This window comes from Cryptomeria japonica, unplaced genomic scaffold, assembly GCF_030272615.1.
Source record: "Cryptomeria japonica unplaced genomic scaffold, Sugi_1.0 HiC_scaffold_54, whole genome shotgun sequence".
NCBI classification, from domain to species: Eukaryota; Viridiplantae; Streptophyta; class Pinopsida; order Cupressales; family Cupressaceae; genus Cryptomeria; species Cryptomeria japonica.
This window is the reverse complement of record NW_026728876.1, coordinates 36,093-52,500: the sequence shown is the minus strand read 5'-3', so window position 1 is coordinate 52,500 and position 16,408 is coordinate 36,093. Positions and strand designations below refer to the sequence as shown.

The 16,408-nt window shown below is 62.8% G+C and overlaps 2 non-coding genes across 2 annotated transcripts; both read right to left on the bottom strand.

The window, feature by feature from the left end:
- Positions 1 to 3,360: 3,360 nt before the first annotated feature.
- Positions 3,361 to 3,479, bottom strand: LOC131862982 (5S ribosomal RNA). Its single transcript, XR_009361917.1, has one exon. It is a non-coding gene; the product is annotated as a 5S ribosomal RNA (ribosomal RNA).
- A 10,155-nt stretch (positions 3,480 to 13,634) lies between these two features.
- On the bottom strand, positions 13,635 to 13,753 carry LOC131862971 (5S ribosomal RNA). The gene has a single exon (XR_009361906.1). It is a non-coding gene; the product is annotated as a 5S ribosomal RNA (ribosomal RNA).
- Positions 13,754 to 16,408: the final 2,655 nt, after the last annotated feature.

Here is a 16,408-nt window from a genome sequence, read left to right as displayed (position 1 = left end):
AGCCCGGTTTGCCCCGGGTGTGCACCTCGGGTGGGCACCTTGGTGCGCATGCCTTGCCTGGGCTGCGCACCAGGGCGGGCTCAAGATGGCACCCGCGTTCCTTTTTTTTCACTATCTTTCAAAACGGAAATTTTAAAATCTCATTTTTTTTTGCCTTTTTCTGGAAATTAGTGAAGGCAGCGCATCAAAGGTGCGCACCTCGCTGCCCACCACGGTGCGCAACGCCGGTGGGCACCCGGGAGTGCTTCGAAGTGTGCTCCAAGGTGCTGCGTGCACGTTGTCGGAGCCCGGTTTGCCCCGGGTGCGCACCTCGCGTGCACCTTCGTCGGGGTGGGCACCTTGGCTGGGTTTGCCCCGGCTGCGCTCCGAAGCGGGGTTATTGGAGCGCCGCCTCTTTTTTTGTCGGAGCGTTTGGTGGGGTTTCTCGCATTGGCTCTTCCGAGGCCCGGTTGCCACCCTGGCGCGCACGAAGTCGGAAGTAGGGTTAATTGCCCGGGTGCGCACCTTTGCCAGGGTGGGCACCTTACCTGGGCTGCGCACCAGGGCGGGCTCAAGATGGCACGCGCGTTCCGTTTTTTTCACTATCTTTCAAAACGGAAATTTTAAAATCTCCTTTTTTTTTTGCCTTTTCTGGAAATTAGTGAAGGCAGCGCATCAAAGGTGCGCACCTCGCTGCCCACCTTGGTGTGCTCTGAGGTGCGCACCCGGGAGCGCTACGAAGTGTGCTCCAAGGTGCGGCGTGCACGTTGTCGGAGCCCGGTTTGCCCCGGGTGCGCACCTCGCCTGCACCTTGGCCGGGGTGGGCACCTTGGCTGGGTTTGCCCAGGGTGCGCTCCGAAGCGGGGTTACTGGAGCGCCCCCTCTTTTTTTGTCAGAGCGTTTGGTGGGGTTTCTCGCATTGGCTCTTCCCAGGCCCGGTTGTTGGGTGCGCTCCCACCCTGGCGCGCGCGAAGTTGGAAGTTGGGTTAATTGCCCGGGCGCGCACCTTCGCCAGGGTGGGCACCTTGGTGCGCACACCTTGGCTGGGCTGCGCACCAGGGCGGGCTCAAGATGGCACCAGCATTCCCTTTTTCTCACTATCTTTCAAAACGGAAATTTTAAAATCTCGTTTTTTTTTTGCCTTTTATGGAAATTAGTGAAGGCATCGCATCAAAGGTGCGCACCTCGCTGCCCACCTTGGTGTGCTCCGAGGTGCCCACCACGGTGCGCAACGCCGGTGCGAACCCGGGAGCGCCCCGATGTGTGCTCCAAGGTGCGGCGTGCACGAAGTCGGACCCCGGTTTGCCCCGGGTGCGCACCTCGCGTGCACCTTGGTGCGCACACCTTGGCTGGGTTGCGCGGCCTGGTGGGCACCATGGTGCGCACCAAGGAGCGCTCCGAAGTGTGCTCCAAGGTGCGGCGTGCACGAAGTCGGAGCCCGGTTTGCCCCGGGTACGCACCTCGCGTGCACCTTCGCCGGGGTGGGCACCTCGGCTGGGTTGCGCGCCCTGGTGCGCACCAAGGAGCGCTCCGAAGTGTGCTCCAAGGTGCGGCGTGCACGAAGTCGGAGCCCGGTTTGCCCCGGGTGCGCACCTTCGCCGCGGTGCGCACCATGGCGTGCACGAAGTCGGAGCCCGGTTTGCCCCGGGTGCGCACCTCGCGTGCACCTTCGGCGGGGTTGCGCGCCCTGGTGGGCACCATGGTGCGCACCAAGGAGCGCTCCGAAGTGTGCTCCAAGGTGCGGCGTGCACGAAGTCGGAGCCCGGTTTGCCCCGGGTGCGCACCTCGCGTGCACCTTCGGCGGGGTTGCGCGCCCTGGTGGGCACCATGGTGCGCACCAAGGAGCGCTCCGAAGTGTGCTCCAAGGTGCGGCGTGCACGAAGTCGGAGCCCGGTTTGCCCCGGGTGCGCACCTCGCGTGCACCTTCGCCGCGGTGGGCACCATGGCGTGCACGAAGTCGGAGCCCGGTTTGCCCCGGGTGCGCACCTCGCGTGCACCTTCGCCGGGGTGGGCACCTCGGCTGGGTTGCGCGCCCTGGTGCGCACCAAGGAGCGCTCCGAAGTGTGCTCCAAGGTGCGGCGTGCACGAAGTCGGAGCCCGGTTTGCCCCGGGTGCGCACCTCGCGTGCACCTTCGCCAGGGTGGGCACCTCGGTGCGCACACCTTCTCAATGTTTTCTTGCCTTTTCTGGAAATTGGTGAAGGCAGCGCATCAAAGGTGCGCACCTCGGTGTGCTCCGAGGTGCGAACCCGAGAGCGCTCCGAGGTGCCCACGAAGTCGAAAGTCGGGTTAATTGCATTGTTTTCCCCGGGTGCGCTCCGAGGTGCGCAACATCGGCGCGCACCAAGGAGGGCTCCGAAGTGTGCTCCAAGGTGCGCACGATGGCGTGCACCTCTGGTGCGCACGATTCGGAGCTCGGTTTGACCGGGGTGCGCACACCTTGGCTGGGTTGCGCACCTTTTGTGCGCTCCAAGGTGCGCACGAAGTCGGAGCTCGGTTTGCCCCGGGTGCGCACCTTCGCCAGGGTGCGCACCTTGATGCGCACGCCTTGGCTGGGCTGCGCACCTTGGTGGGCGCCATGGTGCGCACCTTTCGTGCGCTCCAAGGTGCGCACGAAGTCGGAGCTCGGTTTGCCCCGGGTGCGCACCTTGGTGGGCGCCATGGTGCACTCCGAGGTGCCCAAGATTGGTGCGCACCAAGGAGCGCTCCGAAGTGCGCTCCAAGGTGCGCGCGAAGTCGAAAGTTGGGTTAATTGTCCGGTTTGCCTCGGGTGCGCACCTTGCGTGCACCTTCGCCAGGGTGGGCGCCTTGGTGCGCACACCTTGGCTGGGCTGCGCACACCTTGGCACCCGCGTTTCCTTCATTTTAAATTTTTTTTTTTTACAATCTCTCAAGTGGGAAATTCTATAATCTCAACTTTTTTTGCCTTTTCAGGAAACTTTTGAATGGAGCGCATCATTGGTGCGCTCCGAAGTGTGCTCCAAAGCTCTCTCCAGCTGCGTGCACCTGCCCCGGCCGCGCACCCGGCCCCGCCCAGCTTCGCTCACCTGTCCCGGGCGTCTGGTGCGGAACCTTAGAGTAAGAAACATCACCGTGCACCTTGGCCAACGTGCGCGACTCGACCGAGCGCGCACTGGCCGAGGTGCACACCGATTTCACCTGGGTGCGCGCGCAGCACCTCGGGCGCACCGGGGTGCGCGCACAACGCCCGGGTTGCACCGTGGCCTGTGTGCTCGGGGCGCCTCGGGTGCGCGCTCGGTGTCGCCCCCGCGCGCGCGGTAGTGCGGGCAGCGCACCCCGGCCCGGCCCGGCCCCGACGAGAACGCAAACGGGCAAAAGGTTTATTCAAATAGCATTGCGACGCCCGGCGAAAAACTAAAAAAGGGTGCAACACCGGGACTTCCCGGGAGGTCACCCATCCCAGTACTACTCCGGCCCAAGCGCGCTTAACTGCGGAGTTCTGATGGGATCCGGTGCACTAACGCTGGTATGATCGCACCCGTTATGAGCTTGTCGCAGTGTGTACTTAGCAAACCGCGACCCACGTGCGAATCCACCCCGGCCACCCACCCCCGTCGAGGTGCACACCCTCCCTCGCGAAGTGCGCCCCGTTCGCCAAGTGTGAGCCCTGCCCGGGTGCGCGCACCTTGCTAGGGCGTCGGGTGTGCACCCGGCCCGGCCTACGTGCGTGCACCTGGAGGGGGCGTCGTGTGCGTGCAGTGTCCCGTCTGCAACGCGGTGCCCACACACCACCTCGGGCGCAACGACCTGCGCTCACATGTGGGCCGAGTGCACCTTGGTGCATGTTCGGGGCGCCTCGGGTGCACGCTCGATCTTGCCCCGGTGCACCAAGGCGCTCGGTTTGCCCCGGGTGCGCACTTGGTGCAAGGTGGGCACCCAAAATAGGGATCAAGCACCAAAACACAAGTTTCGGGATGCAAAATGGGACCCAAGGACCACAAATGCGTTCCAAGACCCATGATGGGTCCACGAGAACAAAAATGTGTTCCGAGACTTAATAAACAAATATTGGGTTTTAGGAGAAGAAACATGCTCTGATGCCCAAAACGAGAATCGACCCCGAAAAGGCCACAGGCCAAAAGTGGGATGCGAGACAAAAAAAAATGGGACCCGAGGACCAAAATTGGGTTCCCAGGTCGAAGACAGGGCAACCGGACAAGAAACGACCTCTAAGGCTCGAAATGAGTCCCGACGACTAAAACTTGACAAGAAGCACCCATCAGGCACCCAACTCGACACCCATGGGATGCCGACCCACCCGGGCTTCCACCTAGCACACCTTGGCACCCACCCACCCTCGCACCCAACCTCGCACCCAACTTAGCACCTTTGAACCCACATTGGCACTCACCCTGACCCTGGCACCTTGGAACCCACATTGGCACTCACCTTGACCCTGGCACCCACCTTTGCACTCACCTTGGGACCCACCCTGGCTCCCACCTCGGCACCCACCCAGACACCCACCTTGGTTCCTTGGCACCCACCTTGGATCCTTGGCACCCACCCCGACACCCACCTTGGCACGCAACTTGGCTACTTGCCACCCACCTTGGCTCCTTGACGCCCACCCCGACAACCACCCCGTGACCTACCCTGGCTAGGGTTGGTGCACACCCACCCTGGTGCCCACCTTGGCACCCACCCTATGACCCACCTTGGCACGCACCTTAGTACCCACCCCGTTACCCACCCTAGGACCCACCCCGTGACCCACCTTGGCCAGGGTGGGTGCCTTGGTGCGCACAACTTGCCTGGGCTGCACACCAGGGCGGGCTCAAGATGGCACCCGCGTTCCGTTTTTTTCACTATCTTTCAAAACGGAAATTTTAAAATCTCATTTTTTTCTTTTTTTTGCCTTTTCTGGAAATTAGTGAAGGCAGCGCATCAAAGGTGCGCAATGCTGGTGCGAACCCGGGAGCGCTCCGATGTGTGCTCCAAGGTGCGGCGTGCACGAAGTTCGAGCCCGGTTTGCCCCGGGTGCGCACCTCGCGTGCACCTTCGCCGGGGTGAGCACCTTGGCTGGGTTGCGCGCCCTGGTGCGTACCAAGGAGCGCTCTGAAGTGTGCTCCAAGGTGCGGCGTGCACGAAGTCGGAGCCCGGTTTGCCCCGGGTGTGCACCTCGGGTGCGCACCTCGCGTGCACCTTCGCTGCGGTGGGCACCTTGGCTGGGTTGCGCGCCTTGGTGGGCACCATGCAGTGCACGAAGTCGGAGCCCGGTTTGCCCCGGGCGCGCACCTCCGCCAGGGTGGGCACCTTGGTGCGCACAACTTGCCTGGGCTGCGCACCAGGAAGGGCTCAAGATGGCACCCGCGTTCCGTTTTTTTCACTATCTTTCAGAACGGAAATTTTAAAATATCGTTTTTTTTTGCCTTTTCTGGAAATTAGTGAAGGCAGCGCATCAAAGGTGCGCAACGCTGGTGCGAACCTGGGAGCGCTCCGATGTGTGCTCCAAGGTGCGGCGTGCACGAAGTCGGAGCCCGGTTTGCCCCGGGTGCGCCCTGGTGGGCACCATGGTGCGCACCAAGGAGCGCTCCGAAGTGTGCTCCAAGGTGCGGCCTGCACGAAGTCGGAGCCCGGTTTGCCCCGGGTGTGCACCTCGGGTGGGCACCTTGGTGCGCATGCCTTGCCTGGGCTGCGCACCAGGGCGGGCTCAAGATGGCACCCGCGTTCCTTTTTTTTCACTATCTTTCAAAACGGAAATTTTAAAATCTCATTTTTTTTTGCCTTTTTCTGGAAATTAGTGAAGGCAGCGCATCAAAGGTGCGCACCTCGCTGCCCACCACGGTGCGCAACGCCGGTGGGCACCCGGGAGTGCTTCGAAGTGTGCTCCAAGGTGCTGCGTGCACGTTGTCGGAGCCCGGTTTGCCCCGGGTGCGCACCTCGCGTGCACCTTCGTCGGGGTGGGCACCTTGGCTTGGTTTGCCCCGGCTGCGCTCCGAAGCGGGGTTATTGGAGCGCCGCCTCTTTTTTTGTCGGAGCGTTTGGTGGGGTTTCTCGCATTGGCTCTTCCGAGGCCCGGTTGCCACCCTGGCGCGCACGAAGTCGGAAGTAGGGTTAATTGCCCGGGTGCGCACCTTTGCCAGGGTGGCACCTTACCTGGGCTGCGCACCAGGGCGGGCTCAAGATGGCACGCGCGTTCCGTTTTTTTCACTATCTTTCAAAACGGAAATTTTAAAATCTCCTTTTTTTTTTGCCTTTTCTGGAAATTAGTGAAGGCAGCGCATCAAAGGTGCGCACCTCGCTGCCCACCTTGGTGTGCTCTGAGGTGCGCACCCGGGAGCGCTACGAAGTGTGCTCCAAGGTGCGGCGTGCACGTTGTCGGAGCCCGGTTTGCCCCGGGTGCGCACCTCGCCTGCACCTTGGCCGGGGTGGGCACCTTGGCTGGGTTTGCCCAGGGTGCGCTCCGAAGCGGGGTTACTGGAGCGCCCCCTCTTTTTTTGTCAGAGAGTTTGGTGGGGTTTCTCGCATTGGCTCTTCCCAGGCCCGGTTGTTGGGTGCGCTCCCACCCTGGCGCGCGCGAAGTTGGAAGTTGGGTTAATTGCCCGGGCGCGCACCTTCGCCAGGGTGGGCACCTTGGTGCGCAAACCTTGGCTGGGCTGCGCACCAGGGCGGGCTCAAGATGGCACCAGCATTCCCTTTTTCTCACTATCTTTCAAAACGGAAATTTTAAAATCTCGTTTTTTTTTTGCCTTTTATGGAAATTAGTGAAGGCATCGCATCAAAGGTGCGCACCTCGCTGCCCACCTTGGTGTGCTCCGAGGTGCCCACCACGGTGCGCAACGCCGGTGCGAACCCGGGAGCGCCCCGATGTGTGCTCCAAGGTGCGGCGTGCACGAAGTCGGACCCCGGTTTGCCCCGGGTGCGCACCTCGCGTGCACCTTGGTGCGCACACCTTGGCTGGGTTGCGCGGCCTGGTGGGCACCATGGTGCGCACCAAGGAGCGCTCCGAAGTGTGCTCCAAGGTGCGGCGTGCACGAAGTCGGAGCCCGGTTTGCCCCGGGTGCGCACCTTCGCCGCGGTGGGCACCATGGCGTGCACGAAGTCGGAGCCCGGTTTGCCCCGGGTGCGCACCTCGCGTGCACCTTCGCCGGGGTGGGCACCTCGGCTGGGTTGCGCGCCCTGGTGCGCACCAAGGAGCGCTCTGAAGTGTGCTCCAAGGTGCGGCGTGCACGAAGTCGGAGCCCGGTTTGCCCCGGGTGTGCACCTCGCGTGCACCTTCGCTGCGGTGGGCACCTTGGCTGGGTTGCGCGCCTTGGTGGGCACCATGCAGTGCACGAAGTCGGAGCCCGGTTTGCCCCGGGCGCGCACCTCCGCCAGGGTGGGCACCTTGGTGCGCACAACTTGCCTGGGCTGCGCACCAGGAAGGGCTCAAGATGGCACCCGCGTTCCGTTTTTTTCACTATCTTTCAGAACGGAAATTTTAAAATATCGTTTTTTTTTGCCTTTTCTGGAAATTAGTGAAGGCAGCGCATCAAAGGTGCGCAACGCTGGTGCGAACCTGGGAGCGCTCCGATGTGTGCTCCAAGGTGCGGCGTGCACGAAGTCGGACCCCGGTTTGCCCCGGGTGCGCACCTCGCGTGCACCTTGGTGCGCACACCTTGGCTGGGTTGCGCGCCCTGGTGGGCACCATGGTGCGCACCAAGGAGCGCTCCGAAGTGTGCTCCAAGGTGCGGCGTGCACGAAGTCGGAGCCCGGTTTGCCCCGGGTGCGCACCTCGCGTGCACCTTCGCCGCGGTGGGCACCATGGCGTGCACGAAGTCGGAGCCCGGTTTGCCTCGGGTGCGCACCTCGCGTGCACCTTCGCCGGGGTGGGCACCTTGGTGTGCAGACCTTGGCTGGGTTGCGCGCCCTGGTGGGCACCATGGTGCGCACCAAGGAGCGCTCCGAAGTGTGCTCCAAGGTGCGGCCTGCACGAAGTCGGAGCCCGGTTTGCCCCGCGTGTGCACCTCGGGTGGGCACCTTGGTGCGCATGCCTTGCCTGGGCTGCGCACCAGGGCGGGCTCAAGATGGCACCCGCGTTCCTTTTTTTTCACTATCTTTCAAAACGGAAATTTTAAAATCTCATTTTTGTTTGCCTTTTTCTGGAAATTAGTGAAGGCAGCGCATCAAAGGTGCGCACCTCGCTGCCCACCACGGTGCGCAACGCCGGTGGGCACCCGGGAGTGCTTCGAAGTGTGCTCCAAGGTGCTGCGTGCACGTTGTCGGAGCCCGGTTTGCCCCGGGTGCGCACCTCGCGTGCACCTTCGTCGGGGTGGGCACCTTGGCTTGGTTTGCCCCGGCTGCGCTCCGAAGCGGGGTTATTGGAGCGCCGCCTCTTTTTTTGTCGGAGCGTTTGGTGGGGTTTCTCGCATTGGCTCTTCCGAGGCCCGGTTGCCACCCTGGCGCGCACGAAGTCGGAAGTAGGGTTAATTGCCCGGGTGCGCACCTTTGCCAGGGTGGCACCTTACCTGGGCTGCGCACCAGGGCGGGCTCAAGATGGCACGCGCGTTCCGTTTTTTTCACTATCTTTCAAAACGGAAATTTTAAAATCTCCTTTTTTTTTTGCCTTTTCTGGAAATTAGTGAAGGCAGCGCATCAAAGGTGCGCACCTCGCTGCCCACCTTGGTGTGCTCTGAGGTGCGCACCCGGGAGCGCTACGAAGTGTGCTCCAAGGTGCGGCGTGCACGTTGTCGGAGCCCGGTTTGCCCCGGGTGCGCACCTCGCCTGCACCTTGGCCGGGGTGGGCACCTTGGCTGGGTTTGCCCAGGGTGCGCTCCGAAGCGGGGTTACTGGAGCGCCCCCTCTTTTTTTGTCAGAGAGTTTGGTGGGGTTTCTCGCATTGGCTCTTCCCAGGCCCGGTTGTTGGGTGCGCTCCCACCCTGGCGCGCGCGAAGTTGGAAGTTGGGTTAATTGCCCGGGCGCGCACCTTCGCCAGGGTGGGCACCTTGGTGCGCAAACCTTGGCTGGGCTGCGCACCAGGGCGGGCTCAAGATGGCACCAGCATTCCCTTTTTCTCACTATCTTTCAAAACGGAAATTTTAAAATCTCGTTTTTTTTTTGCCTTTTATGGAAATTAGTGAAGGCATCGCATCAAAGGTGCGCACCTCGCTGCCCACCTTGGTGTGCTCCGAGGTGCCCACCACGGTGCGCAACGCCGGTGCGAACCCGGGAGCGCCCCGATGTGTGCTCCAAGGTGCGGCGTGCACGAAGTCGGACCCCGGTTTGCCCCGGGTGCGCACCTCGCGTGCACCTTGGTGCGCACACCTTGGCTGGGTTGCGCGGCCTGGTGGGCACCATGGTGCGCACCAAGGAGCGCTCCGAAGTGTGCTCCAAGGTGCGGCGTGCACGAAGTCGGAGCCCGGTTTGCCCCGGGTGCGCACCTTCGCCGCGGTGGGCACCATGGCGTGCACGAAGTCGGAGCCCGGTTTGCCCCGGGTGCGCACCTCGCGTGCACCTTCGCCGGGGTGGGCACCTCGGCTGGGTTGCGCGCCCTGGTGCGCACCAAGGAGCGCTCTGAAGTGTGCTCCAAGGTGCGGCGTGCACGAAGTCGGAGCCCGGTTTGCCCCGGGTGTGCACCTCGCGTGCACCTTCGCTGCGGTGGGCACCTTGGCTGGGTTGCGCGCCTTGGTGGGCACCATGCAGTGCACGAAGTCGGAGCCCGGTTTGCCCCGGGCGCGCACCTCCGCCAGGGTGGGCACCTTGGTGCGCACAACTTGCCTGGGCTGCGCACCAGGAAGGGCTCAAGATGGCACCCGCGTTCCGTTTTTTTCACTATCTTTCAGAACGGAAATTTTAAAATATCGTTTTTTTTTGCCTTTTCTGGAAATTAGTGAAGGCAGCGCATCAAAGGTGCGCAACGCTGGTGCGAACCTGGGAGCGCTCCGATGTGTGCTCCAAGGTGCGGCGTGCACGAAGTCGGACCCCGGTTTGCCCCGGGTGCGCACCTCGCGTGCACCTTGGTGCGCACACCTTGGCTGGGTTGCGCGCCCTGGTGGGCACCATGGTGCGCACCAAGGAGCGCTCCGAAGTGTGCTCCAAGGTGCGGCGTGCACGAAGTCGGAGCCCGGTTTGCCCCGGGTGCGCACCTCGCGTGCACCTTCGCCGCGGTGGGCACCATGGCGTGCACGAAGTCGGAGCCCGGTTTGCCTCGGGTGCGCACCTCGCGTGCACCTTCGCCGGGGTGGGCACCTTGGTGTGCAGACCTTGGCTGGGTTGCGCGCCCTGGTGGGCACCATGGTGCGCACCAAGGAGCGCTCCGAAGTGTGCTCCAAGGTGCGGCCTGCACGAAGTCGGAGCCCGGTTTGCCCCGCGTGTGCACCTCGGGTGGGCACCTTGGTGCGCATGCCTTGCCTGGGCTGCGCACCAGGGCGGGCTCAAGATGGCACCCGCGTTCCTTTTTTTTCACTATCTTTCAAAACGGAAATTTTAAAATCTCATTTTTGTTTGCCTTTTTCTGGAAATTAGTGAAGGCAGCGCATCAAAGGTGCGCACCTCGCTGCCCACCACGGTGCGCAACGCCGGTGGGCACCCGGGAGTGCTTCGAAGTGTGCTCCAAGGTGCTGCGTGCACGTTGTCGGAGCCCGGTTTGCCCCGGGTGCGCACCTCGCGTGCACCTTCGTCGGGGTGGGCACCTTGGCTGGGTTTGCCCCGGCTGCGCTCCGAAGCGGGGTTATTGGAGCGCCGCCTCTTTTTTTGTCGGAGCGTTTGGTGGGGTTTCTCGCATTGGCTCTTCCGAGGCCCGGTTGCCACCCTGGCGCGCACGAAGTCGGAAGTAGGGTTAATTGCCCGGGTGCGCACCTTTGCCAGGGTGGGCACCTTACCTGGGCTGCGCACCAGGGCGGGCTCAAGATGGCACGCGCGTTCCGTTTTTTTCACTATCTTTCAAAACGGAAATTTTAAAATCTCCTTTTTTTTTTGCCTTTTCTGGAAATTAGTGAAGGCAGCGCATCAAAGGTGCGCACCTCGCTGCCCACCTTGGTGTGCTCTGAGGTGCGCACCCGGGAGCGCTACGAAGTGTGCTCCAAGGTGCGGCGTGCACGTTGTCGGAGCCCGGTTTGCCCCGGGTGCGCACCTCGCCTGCACCTTGGCCGGGGTGGGCACCTTGGCTGGGTTTGCCCAGGGTGCGCTCCGAAGCGGGGTTACTGGAGCGCCCCCTCTTTTTTTGTCAGAGCGTTTGGTGGGGTTTCTCGCATTGGCTCTTCCCAGGCCCGGTTGTTGGGTGCGCTCCCACCCTGGCGCGCGCGAAGTTGGAAGTTGGGTTAATTGCCCGGGCGCGCACCTTCGCCAGGGTGGGCACCTTGGTGCGCACACCTTGGCTGGGCTGCGCACCAGGGCGGGCTCAAGATGGCACCAGCATTCCCTTTTTCTCACTATCTTTCAAAACGGAAATTTTAAAATCTCGTTTTTTTTTTGCCTTTTATGGAAATTAGTGAAGGCATCGCATCAAAGGTGCGCACCTCGCTGCCCACCTTGGTGTGCTCCGAGGTGCCCACCACGGTGCGCAACGCCGGTGCGAACCCGAGAGCGCCCCGATGTGTGCTCCAAGGTGCGGCGTGCACGAAGTCGGACCCCGGTTTGCCCCGGGTGCGCACCTCGCGTGCACCTTGGTGCGCACACCTTGGCTGGGTTGCGCGGCCTGGTGGGCACCATGGTGCGCACCAAGGAGCGCTCCGAAGTGTGCTCCAAGGTGCGGCGTGCACGAAGTCGGAGCCCGGTTTGCCCCGGGTACGCACCTCGCGTGCACCTTCGCCGGGGTGGGCACCTCGGCTGGGTTGCGCGCCCTGGTGCGCACCAAGGAGCGCTCCGAAGTGTGCTCCAAGGTGCGGCGTGCACGAAGTCGGAGCCCGGTTTGCCCCGGGTGCGCACCTTCGCCGCGGTGCGCACCATGGCGTGCACGAAGTCGGAGCCCGGTTTGCCCCGGGTGCGCACCTCGCGTGCACCTTCGGCGGGGTTGCGCGCCCTGGTGGGCACCATGGTGCGCACCAAGGAGCGCTCCGAAGTGTGCTCCAAGGTGCGGCGTGCACGAAGTCGGAGCCCGGTTTGCCCCGGGTGCGCACCTCGCGTGCACCTTCGGCGGGGTTGCGCGCCCTGGTGGGCACCATGGTGCGCACCAAGGAGCGCTCCGAAGTGTGCTCCAAGGTGCGGCGTGCACGAAGTCGGAGCCCGGTTTGCCCCGGGTGCGCACCTCACGTGCACCTTCGCCGCGGTGGGCACCATGGCGTGCACGAAGTCGGAGCCCGGTTTGCCCCGGGTGCGCACCTCGCGTGCACCTTCGCCGGGGTGGGCACCTCGGCTGGGTTGCGCGCCCTGGTGCGCACCAAGGAGCGCTCCGAAGTGTGCTCCAAGGTGCGGCGTGCACGAAGTCGGAGCCCGGTTTGCCCCGGGTGCGCACCTCGCGTGCACCTTCGCCAGGGTGGGCACCTCGGTGCGCACACCTTCTCAATGTTTTCTTGCCTTTTCTGGAAATTGGTGAAGGCAGCGCATCAAAGGTGCGCACCTCGGTGTGCTCCGAGGTGCGAACCCGAGAGCGCTCCGAGGTGCCCACGAAGTCGAAAGTCGGGTTAATTGCATTGTTTTCCCCGGGTGCGCTCCGAGGTGCGCAACATCGGCGCGCACCAAGGAGGGCTCCGAAGTGTGCTCCAAGGTGCGCACGATGGCGTGCACCTCTGGTGCGCACGATTCGGAGCTCGGTTTGACCGGGGTGCGCACACCTTGGCTGGGTTGCGCACCTTTTGTGCGCTCCAAGGTGCGCACGAAGTCGGAGCTCGGTTTGCCCCGGGTGCGCACCTTCGCCAGGGTGCGCACCTTGATGCGCACGCCTTGGCTGGGCTGCGCACCTTGGTGGGCGCCATGGTGCGCACCTTTCGTGCGCTCCAAGGTGCGCACGAAGTCGGAGCTCGGTTTGCCCCGGGTGCGCACCTTGGTGGGCGCCATGGTGCACTCCGAGGTGCCCAAGATTGGTGCGCACCAAGGAGCGCTCCGAAGTGCGCTCCAAGGTGCGCGCGAAGTCGAAAGTTGGGTTAATTGTCCGGTTTGCCTCGGGTGCGCACCTTGCGTGCACCTTCGCCAGGGTGGGCGCCTTGGTGCGCACACCTTGGCTGGGCTGCGCACACCTTGGCACCCGCGTTTCCTTCATTTTAAATTTTTTTTTTTTACAATCTCTCAAGTGGGAAATTCTATAATCTCAACTTTTTTTGCCTTTTCAGGAAACTTTTGAATGGAGCGCATCATTGGTGCGCTCCGAAGTGTGCTCCAAAGCTCTCTCCAGCTGCGTGCACCTGCCCCGGCCGCGCACCCGGCCCCGCCCAGCTTCGCTCACCTGTCCCGGGCGTCTGGTGCGGAACCTTAGAGTAAGAAACATCACCGTGCACCTTGGCCAACGTGCGCGACTCGACCGAGCGCGCACTGGCCGAGGTGCACACCGATTTCACCTGGGTGCGCGCGCAGCACCTCGGGCGCACCGGGGTGCGCGCACAACGCCCGGGTTGCACCGTGGCCTGTGTGCTCGGGGCGCCTCGGGTGCGCGCTCGGTGTCGCCCCCGCGCGCGCGGTAGTGCGGGCAGCGCACCCCGGCCCGGCCCGGCCCCGACGAGAACGCAAACGGGCAAAAGGTTTATTCAAATAGCATTGCGACGTCCGGCGAAAAACTAAAAAAGGGTGCAACACCGGGACTTCCCGGGAGGTCACCCATCCCAGTACTACTCCGGCCCAAGCGCGCTTAACTGCGGAGTTCTGATGGGATCCGGTGCACTAACGCTGGTATGATCGCACCCGTTATGAGCTTGTCGCAGTGTGTACTTAGCAAACCGCGACCCACGTGCGAATCCACCCCGGCCACCCACCCCCGTCGAGGTGCACACCCTCCCTCGCGAAGTGCGCCCCGTTCGCCAAGTGTGAGCCCTGCCCGGGTGCGCGCACCTTGCTAGGGCGTCGGGTGTGCACCCGGCCCGGCCTACGTGCGTGCACCTGGAGGGGGCGTCGTGTGCGTGCAGTGTCCCGTCTGCAACGCGGTGCCCACACACCACCTCGGGCGCAACGACCTGCGCTCACATGTGGGCCGAGTGCACCTTGGTGCATGTTCGGGGCGCCTCGGGTGCACGCTCGATCTTGCCCCGGTGCACCAAGGCGCTCGGTTTGCCCCGGGTGCGCACTTGGTGCAAGGTGGGCACCCAAAATAGGGATCAAGCACCAAAACACAAGTTTCGGGATGCAAAATGGGACCCAAGGACCACAAATGCGTTCCAAGACCCATGATGGGTCCACGAGAACAAAAATGTGTTCCGAGACTTAATAAACAAATATTGGGTTTTAGGAGAAGAAACATGCTCTGATGCCCAAAACGAGAATCGACCCCGAAAAGGCCACAGGCCAAAAGTGGGATGCGAGACAAAAAAAAATGGGACCCGAGGACCAAAATTGGGTTCCCAGGTCGAAGACAGGGCAACCGGACAAGAAACGACCTCTAAGGCTCGAAATGAGTCCCGACGACTAAAACTTGACAAGAAGCACCCATCAGGCACCCAACTCGACACCCATGGGATGCCGACCCACCCGGGCTTCCACCTAGCACACCTTGGCACCCACCCACCCTCGCACCCAACCTCGCACCCAACTTAGCACCTTTGAACCCACATTGGCACTCACCCTGACCCTGGCACCTTGGAACCCACATTGGCACTCACCTTGACCCTGGCACCCACCTTTGCACTCACCTTGGGACCCACCCTGGCTCCCACCTCGGCACCCACCCAGACACCCACCTTGGTTCCTTGGCACCCACCTTGGATCCTTGGCACCCACCCCGACACCCACCTTGGCACGCAACTTGGCTACTTGCCACCCACCTTGGCTCCTTGACGCCCACCCCGACAACCACCCCGTGACCTACCCTGGCTAGGGTTGGTGCACACCCACCCTGGTGCCCACCTTGGCACCCACCCTATGACCCACCTTGGCACGCACCTTAGTACCCACCCCGTTACCCACCCTAGGACCCACCCCGTGACCCACCTTGGCCAGGGTGGGTGCCTTGGTGCGCACAACTTGCCTGGGCTGCACACCAGGGCGGGCTCAAGATGGCACCCGCGTTCCGTTTTTTTCACTATCTTTCAAAACGGAAATTTTAAAATCTCATTTTTTTCTTTTTTTTGCCTTTTCTGGAAATTAGTGAAGGCAGCGCATCAAAGGTGCGCAATGCTGGTGCGAACCCGGGAGCGCTCCGATGTGTGCTCCAAGGTGCGGCGTGCACGAAGTCCGAGCCCGGTTTGCCCCGGGTGCGCACCTCGCGTGCACCTTCGCCGGGGTGAGCACCTTGGCTGGGTTGCGCGCCCTGGTGCGTACCAAGGAGCGCTCTGAAGTGTGCTCCAAGGTGCGGCGTGCACGAAGTCGGAGCCCGGTTTGCCCCGGGTGTGCACCTCGGGTGCGCACCTCGCGTGCACCTTCGCTGCGGTGGGCACCTTGGCTGGGTTGCGCGCCTTGGTGGGCACCATGCAGTGCACGAAGTCGGAGCCCGGTTTGCCCCGGGCGCGCACCTCCGCCAGGGTGGGCACCTTGGTGCGCACAACTTGCCTGGGCTGCGCATCAGGAAGGGCTCAAGATGGCACCCGCGTTCCGTTTTTTTCACTATCTTTCAGAACGGAAATTTTAAAATATCGTTTTTTTTTGCCTTTTCTGGAAATTAGTGAAGGCAGCGCATCAAAGGTGCGCAACGCTGGTGCGAACCTGGGAGCGCTCCGATGTGTGCTCCAAGGTGCGGCGTGCACGAAGTCGGAGCCCGGTTTGCCCCGGGTGCGCCCTGGTGGGCACCATGGTGCGCACCAAGGAGCGCTCCGAAGTGTGCTCCAAGGTGCGGCCTGCACGAAGTCGGAGCCCGGTTTGCCCCGGGTGTGCACCTCGGGTGGGCACCTTGGTGCGCATGCCTTGCCTGGGCTGCGCACCAGGGCGGGCTCAAGATGGCACCCGCGTTCCTTTTTTTTCACTATCTTTCAAAACGGAAATTTTAAAATCTCATTTTTTTTTGCCTTTTTCTGGAAATTAGTGAAGGCAGCGCATCAAAGGTGCGCACCTCGCTGCCCACCACGGTGCGCAACGCCGGTGGGCACCCGGGAGTGCTTCGAAGTGTGCTCCAAGGTGCTGCGTGCACGTTGTCGGAGCCCGGTTTGCCCCGGGTGCGCACCTCGCGTGCACCTTCGTCGGGGTGGGCACCTTGGCTTGGTTTGCCCCGGCTGCGCTCCGAAGCGGGGTTATTGGAGCGCCGCCTCTTTTTTTGTCGGAGCGTTTGGTGGGGTTTCTCGCATTGGCTCTTCCGAGGCCCGGTTGCCACCCTGGCGCGCACGAAGTCGGAAGTAGGGTTAATTGCCCGGGTGCGCACCTTTGCCAGGGTGGCACCTTACCTGGGCTGCGCACCAGGGCGGGCTCAAGATGGCACG